Below are 8,569 nucleotides of genomic sequence, written 5' to 3'. Positions count from 1 at the left end.
TTCTGGAATTATTTTTTGTGACCTGTTATATATGTTTATCCCTTTCATCAGACTAAAGATTTCTTCCTATATCCTCTGTAGAGCCATCATAGTGATCATAAATACTTTTAATCTGTTTTTGTCATGGAAAAATTTAATTTCTCCTTCAATATTAATAGTTTTGCTGGGTATAATATTCTTGGTTCAGAACATGGAATAAATCTTACACCCCTCCTGACTTCAAATGTTTTGTTGAATAATCAGCTGTCATTTTGATGGGCCTATGACTTGACCTTTCTCTCATGTAGCTTTTTTCTAATTTTTATTTATTTATTTTTATTTTATGTGTATAAGTGTATTGCCTGCATGTGTGTAAGTGCACCCATGTCATGAAGTACCTGCAGAGGTCTGAAGAGGTGTCGGATCCCCTGGAACCAGAGTTCGAACCCAGGTCTTCTACAAGAACAACCAATGCTCTTAACCACTGAGCCATCTCTCTAGCCCCCTCTTTTGAAGCTTTTAATACCTTTGCTTTATTCTGTTTTAAATGCTTTAACTTTAGTATGTTGTGGAGAGTTTCTTTTCTTATTCTATTTGGAGTTCTGTATGCCTCTTGTACCTGGATGAGCATCTCTTTCTCTAAGTTTGAGAAATTTTCTTCCATGATTTTCTTGAAAATATTCTCTATACCTTTTCTGTGGTGTTCATCTTCTATGCCCATAATTCAAAGGTTAAGTCTTTTCATGGCATCCCACTCTCTGTTCATTTCTTTTTAAATGTATCATTGACCTTCACCAAGTGATCTAATTACTCTACCTTGTTTTGCATTCCTGATATGTATTTTCCACATAATCCATTGCACTGTTGAGGCTTTCTACTGAGGCTTATATTTGGCTTATTGAGTTTTTCATTTCCGATATTTTACTTTAGGTTTTCTTCAGCAGTTCTAGCTCTCTTCAGATCCTGGATTGATTTCCTCATTGAATTCATCTCTGTTTTTATTCTCTAGAAGGATATTTATGTCTTCTTTTAAGTTTTTGTATTGTTTGAGCACACCTGTTCTCTTTAGTTCTTTATCTGGTAGTTCTTCCAATTCATTTTCATTAGGTACCATTATTATGGGATTAGTGGAAGAGACATATTGTCTTGGTTTTTCATGTTGTTTCTGTTTCTACTCTGGGACCAGTACACCTGGAGTTAGTTAATTTTTGAGTTTTTCTTTCTTGTTTGTATTTTTTATTTTTAGAATTCTAGTTACCTTCTTTCCTTTCAGTGGTAGTGTTTGGAGTGTTCAGTGGTCTTAAGTTCTAGTAGGGTTGAGGTGTTCTTTCCCTCGTGGGGATGGCATTTAGGGCAGGGGATTCTATATCAAGTCAGTTCTGGTCCCCACCCTGATTCCTCAGCTATCACTGGTACTTCTGGGAGATAGAGAACTTCCCAAATGCCCATGAGGGAGCCTAACCAGGAGCTAAATTCCATCCTCACCCTGGGTTTGCAACTTCTGCTGAAGCCACTGCAAGATGTAGAATTTCCCAAGCAGCAACAGGCCTTTAAAACAGTGCTTTAACTTCAACTTTTCCCATTTCTTTTCTTTCCTTTCCTTTCCTTTCCTTTCCTTTCCTTTCCTTTCCTTTTTATTAATAGCTTAAGTAATAAAAATTTATTAAGAATTCCTGGAAATTCCAATTTGAGGGGGGGAAACAACATTTTAGGAAATCACTAAGAAATCACCTCCACCCCCCTTCAATCCCTACCACTGTCAGTACAAGGAAGAGGAAAGCCATTCTCTCCAAAAAGGTTGATCTTCAGTCTTCCTTAATCCAAGAGGGTTGGCTGCAGAGGACCATCATATGATTCTGGGGACAGGGTGGGGTTCCCCTGGCTGCCTCCTCAAAAACTGGAGGAGAAACACATCCACTTCTTCTCTGGGAGTGGAGTTTTTGATGCTCATACTCATTTTTTACCCTTGCTGAGGCTGTTCATGTCCCTGGTTAAGCTTTCATCCTGTAGATTCAGCCCAAGATTGTCAGCTGTGAGACAGATGGTGTTCAGAGATGTGGTGATCCTTCTGGAGATGTTCTGGGTGGCCCAGATCTTGCGGAGATTTATGTAGCTGGGGTTCTTGCTCAGTGCTTCTCCAAGCATCTTGATGGCCTCTGTTTACTCCTTAGTCTACACAATCTTCTGGATCTTCTGCACTATTCCTGCTTAGATTTTTCCACCAAGAACTGGACTCTCTAGGCTTCCTGCTAGGCGGCTTGTTTGGCTTCTACAGCAGCTGTGTACACTTGGCTATAGTTCAGCTCTGCAATAGCAACATTGTCTGGGATGAGGTTGAAGTTTTGGCACTCTTTGTCAGCTCCCTTCAGATCAACAGGGACACCTGGGCTGACTGGGAGGCAATGAACTTGACCAGAACACTCTTGAACACTCCCTTGACAATAGAGGCAGCACTCTCTCCTAGTAGTCTAACCCTAGGGCTGGTACATACTAGGCAGCTAATCTGCATTAGATGGAGACAGCTCATGCAAGGAGATGTTTACCATCTGCAGATCTTTGGAGCCTGTGGGGAAGATTTTGTTTTTGGTGTCTAGCCCAAATATCATAGATGATGGGGTACCAGAAGAAGATCCTGAAGTGAAGGCCCTAGGATAGCATCCTGCTGCACACTATGGATCCAATTAAAGAAAATAGCTCTCTAACTGCCTTCCACAGTGAACATGGATTTGCAGTGGTCATAGGCCACATCACATGCACCTAATAGCAGCTTCAGTGCTGTACCCATGGCCCAAGGCCCGATAAGTTCTTCAAGTTCTGGGCTATGTTTGATACTCTTGAAGGAGGTGACACCAGAGGTCAGGAAAGGGTGCCCACCCATATTCCATTTTAGAGACTTGCCCTGCACACCAGGGTTGTGGGCTGTGATTCTCATGGAGCGTTCTATTTCTTTTTCTTTTTGTTAGAATACAGTATGTGTGTTTGTGTATGCGTGTGTATTATTTCTCTTATTAAAGATTACTCAGGCTAAATAAACATAAACATAGTCTCTTATTCTTTATTTGTTTGTAGTGTGTTTCCTTTTCAGACAATTACCTAACTATAGAGCCCATGCTGACCTCCAACTTGAATGTTCTTACCTCAGCCTTCAACTTGGAGTTGCAAGTGTGTGCCACCATGCCCAACAGGCTTACTCTTGAAGATCCAAAGAACAGGATGCTGTTAGGTTAAGAGGCAGCTGTTAAACCAACCTGGTGACTACTTCCTTTAATCCCAGCCCTCAGGAAGCAGAGGGAGGTCAATCTCTGTGAATTCAAGGTGAGCCAGGGATACATAGTGAGACCTGTTTCAAAGAAACAAACAAACATGTCAATCATTCACATTATGCTCATGTGAGCCTCATAAGCATTCAATTAAGCTGGGTATGGTGTTTCACACCTGGGAGGACACACTGGAGGCTGACGCAGAATGCTTGCTGTGAATATGAAGCCCCTCTAGGCTACATAGCAGGATTCTCAGAAAGGAAACCAAAGACAAAACCAAAAATATTTAATTAAATGTTTCTCATGGTATAGAAACCGAGAAATCTTAGAAGAAAAATGGCAGGATGGTTAAGATCAGAGATCCTGAGGCCACAGGGCTTGAGTACGAGAGCGGGCTGTGCAAACTGTGGCAACTAATTTTATCTCTTCATGCTTCCATTTCCTCATCTATAAAATAGGAGTGATATTTGAAACTACTCCATAAGTGTACTGAGAATTCTAAGCTAATACAAGTAAAGCATTAGGAAAACGGAACCAGCCAAGATATTTGTCAATGGACAAATGGATAATGGAAATATGATGTACATACAGAACAATTTTATTCAACCATAAATAAAAATAAAATTTGCAGGAAAATGGTTGGATCTGGAAATTAAGCAAGGTGACCCAGATTCAAAAATACTGAATTTTCTTTCTCATATATACGAATCTCAACTCTGTGTGTGTGTGTGTGTGTGTGTGTGTGTGTGTGTATGTGTGTTATGTAAATATAGAGCATGAAAGTTGAAAGTGGAAACAGAAGAAGAGGAGGGTAACAGAACACATGTGACATTAAGGTGTAGAGGAGACTACCAAGGTAAAAAGGTACAAAATGGAGATGGGTGAGGGAGAAATAGGGAAAGGTTAATAAAACAAATTATATATGAAAAAATTCGATAATTATACTTATTACTGTGTACACTAAATGAAAACAAGCAAAAATAGTGCTGATACTTGCACTTTAAAACAAAATGAAACAGCAACTGAATTTACTTCCCTTATAAATCAAAACAAAGCAAACAAGTAGAATATGTGAGTGCTCTTTAAGACACAAGCTATCTGATAACAAAAGATATTGAGAGGGGCAAAGAGTTCAAGCCTTATGATTGCCCCAGTTTACTAATGTTAAAGAGTTCCCTGTTCACAGCATGATTGGGGAAGTGTCAAACAAATCCTGGAGGCCTGTCTCATTGAGGAGATGGAGTTCAGAATCAAACAAGAGAACTAGAATGTGCATAGCAAGGTACCACAAAGGAGAGAGCTACAGCAAAAGATCAGAGGCCACCAGATGGTTCCTCTAGGTAGTGATCAGCATTAGGTAAGTGAGTCAATTACATGAGGTCAGGGAAGGAACCCTGCAAAAGACTCAGAAAGTGCAGTACACAGCACTCACACAGTAATGCCCATTTCCATGAATCAGTCTAGAAGATTCCTCAGTTCATGGACCTTTGGGGAAGATTTCTTACCTCAGTGGTGGGACATAATCATTGACTAATCATTTCTCCAATTATGCCACATATTCTAAAAAACATACTAAAAAAAAAGTTTTGAAATAATTATAGGAACACAAAAATAGCTAGCACCCACCTAATAAGATAAACATGCATGATAGGCATGCAGAGTAGTAGGAAAATATGAATCACAGTGAGGAAAAAAGCTAGTCAACTAAAAGTGACATTTAACTAGCACAGTTGTTAGATCAGCAAACAAATATGTTAATTTTATCATCCCTGTTCAAAAAGCTAAAGAAAACCAGTGAAAACTTTTTGAACAGGGATGATAAAAATTAACATATTTGTTTGCTGATTCTAATAACTGTGTTAGTTATAGGTCACATCAGAAACAGTGCAAGCTAGAAGAGAGTGTAGCATTAGCTATAAATTACTAAAACACAAGGGGCCATGCTAGAATTGTATAGCCAATGAAGACTATACAATTTATTTATTTAAAAATAAAGGCAAAAGAATTTTCATATAGACAAAAGTTTGAAGGAGTCATTATCAGCACACACCTGTACCATAAGTCCTTCAAGCATGAGAAAAGCGATACCTGATGGAAATATGGATATGCACAACGAAATTAAAAGTACAGGAGATTGTACCTACATGGGTGTTATGGCTTGAATATAAAATATAATACTCATTCATTTTGGTCCCTAGCTGGGAATACTATTTTGGGAGGTTCTAGAAACCTCTGAGCTAGAGCCTAGCTGTAGGAAGTAGGTCTCTGGAGGTGTGTCTTGAAAGTTAAATCTGTCTCGTTTCTTTTTCCTTTTCTGCTACCTCTCTGCCATGAGGTCAGGAACCTCTTCCACCACATGATCCCACCTCGATAATATTCTGCCTGAGCACACAGGGCCAAGTAACCATGGACCCTCTGAAACCACAAAGCCAGAATAAATCAATCCTCCTTTCAGATTTTCACTCAGATATTTTGGTCACAATAATGCAAAAGTAATTAATATAATAGCTAAACAAATAAAACTTTCTTATTTAAATTTCTTCGAAGACTAAATGACAGTTTAAACAAAAATAACATTGCAGTGTATGTATTGTGGTATATGTATAACAAAATGTATGAGAATATAACACAACAGCTAGATGAGAAGAAGTGGAATTATAGATTGATAAGGTTCTTACACTGCATGTGTGGTGGTACTACCTAAAGACAGACTATTAATAAATTAAAGAAGCATACTATGATCTTAAGCCAAATTTTAGTGAAAGTAACAAAACAGAGTATAGCAAGTAAGCTGACAAAGGAGATAAATCGTTTCACAAAAGGAAAGGAATACTAATGAAGATATTGATCAAAAATACATCTAGAGTGGCTATTTTAACGTCAAACAATGTAGATCTCAAAGTTTAGGGAGGGAAAAGGTCATTTTACTATGATAAATGTGTGACTAGATACATTCAGTCTTAGAGAGACATTTATGTACTTCATAACACAGTTTAATGATGCTTGAAGCCAAACTGAGAAAATGGCAAGGGGAAATGAGCAAATCTACACCTACAGTGGAATAGTTTGATGCCCATGGCTCAATAAATAATAAAACAAGTAGACCGAAAACCAGTAAAGACAGAGGATGTGAAAATACAGTCAGCCGAGGTTGATGTAATTGGTGGCACTATTAGAACTGCATCCAGTAACATAACAAAACACACATTCTTTTCATTTACCCACAGAACATTTTCTTTTCATTTACATACAGAACAAATTCCGAGGGAAGTTATATGTCAATTTAAAAAAAAAAAAAGGCTCAACAATTTTAAAGGATTCTGATTATGTAAACTACTTGTCTGATCATGAATGAATCCAAACAGAAATCAATAAGAGAAAGGTCTCCAGTAAAAATCTCCACAGTATTTAGAAACTAAATAACCGAATTTTAAATAATACCTGATACAAAGAGACAGTCAAGAGTATCTAAAAACTATTTTAAATGGAATGAAAATAAAACCATAGCATACCAAAATTTATAAGATGTGCTAAAGCAGTTTCTAGGGGAAATTTTATTACACTGAACTTCACTTAGGAAAAAAAAAGTTGAGACCCTCATAACAGAGAGGAAGAGACGGGTCCCAGGAGCTCATAGGACTCTATTTCCATGTGTTCATGCACCCTCTCCCTGGCTCTTACACTCTTTCTGCCCTCTCTTCCACAATGTTCCATAAGCTCTGGGTTGGTGATGTTTAAGATAGGAGTCCTGTCTGAGGACCAGCATTCTGCAGACTCTTAATTTCTATGCTTTGGCCATTTGTGACCTTTTGTGTTCCTGGCCCTCTATTGCATGAGGGAGCTTCATTGATGAGAATTGAGATATTCATTAGTGTCCTCTTTACCCCCTGTTCTATGTGCCATGACCCTTAGGTGTAGAAGTTCCATTGTAGATGTGCCACTTAGGCTTGAAAAGTTCACAGACAATGTCTGTGTGTAACCAGTTGTGGTACTCTGTGATAGTCTCCATCTGGAACAAAAAAAGTTTCTTAGATGAGTGGTGACTGGGATATTTGTCTGTAATATAAGGATACATATTTTACACATAGTAAGAAATTACATTAGTCTAGGGATGTGACAGTCTTGGGGTTTTCTCTAAGAACTATGACCTCTTCAGCCATGTATATTTGGCTATACTTACAAGATCACACCAGTTTCCTGGCATTGAGTCGGGTTTTAGTCCAATTAGATAGCTGTTGATTGCCCCCCAAATAAAAGTGCTACTACTGCACCAATGCCATATGCTGTGCCTGTTACTGATGAGGTTATTTGGTTTTGAAGCTGGTGTTGGATCATCTACTGATGTTCTCCCTTAGCATCTTGCATAGTGTTCTCCAAAGCTATGAGAGATAGCTTTCAGGAAAAGTGGTTTCCAGTTCCATTGCTCCAAATCCTGTGTCAGAAGTTGTTACTGTCTTCAGCAGTAGGGTCTTACCTTCAAGTTCTTGGGAGGCAATCAAGGGTTGTGGCAATAGCCAGCATAATTTTGGGAATCTCTTGGCCTACCCTTGCCAACAACTCAAAGGAAGGTTGCTCCTGTCTGGCACTGGGCACTGTTTCTTGCTACATAGCCTTTAGCTATACACATAGACTCATGTAGAGATATTGCATGTATAAGTTGTCATTAGGTTGTTGGACTAATACGATTCCCTATAGTTTTTCACATTAGCTAGGCAGTATTTTTCTCTCCTCTCTTCCTGCCTAGCCCTTCCAACATAGCTTCCCCATATAAAGTGTCCCCATTTCCCCCATTTCTCCCTTGATTAATACCAGTCTTCTATGGCCCCAGCTCTTTTGAGCTCCTTCTTTCCCTTTGTCCCCAAAGTTTTTTATATAACCCTCCCATTTAAATACCCCCTTCTTATCCATTTCTCCCTGTCTCCTTCTGTTCTTCTCTCTCAGGTTCCTGCTTTCCCTTTACCTAAGGGGAGACATTATTTCTATATATTAGAATATGACCCTAATATCAAAACTAGATGAAGGCACTATAAGAAGTGAAACTAAACACCAATGTCATCTGTAAAAATATGCAAAATGTCTAAAGATTTTAGAGAATCAAATTTAATGATACATAAAGAGGATAATTCATCATGTCTAAAGGAGTTTATTCTAGGGATATACAATTAGTATGACACCAGTCAACTAATCAATGTAATTGAGCATATTAATGTTCCTAAGTGGAAAATCCAGATAATTATCTTAATATACTTGGAAAAAGGTATGCAAGAAAATCCATTATCCATTCTGACAAAAGCTCTCTGTAAATCAGGAAATGAAAATAATTTCATTAG

At 38.3% G+C, this 8,569-nt stretch overlaps 1 pseudogene; it reads right to left on the bottom strand.

The window, feature by feature from the left end:
* Positions 1-1,815: 1,815 nt before the first annotated feature.
* Positions 1,816-3,089, bottom strand: LOC103727118 (annotated as a pseudogene).
* Positions 3,090-8,569: the final 5,480 nt, after the last annotated feature.

Source organism: Nannospalax galili, unplaced genomic scaffold (genome assembly GCF_000622305.1).
Source record: "Nannospalax galili isolate Female #2095 unplaced genomic scaffold, S.galili_v1.0 scaffold1189, whole genome shotgun sequence".
In the NCBI taxonomy this organism is placed as follows: Eukaryota; Metazoa; Chordata; class Mammalia; order Rodentia; family Spalacidae; genus Nannospalax; species Nannospalax galili.
This window is presented reverse-complemented; position numbering and strand designations above follow the sequence as displayed.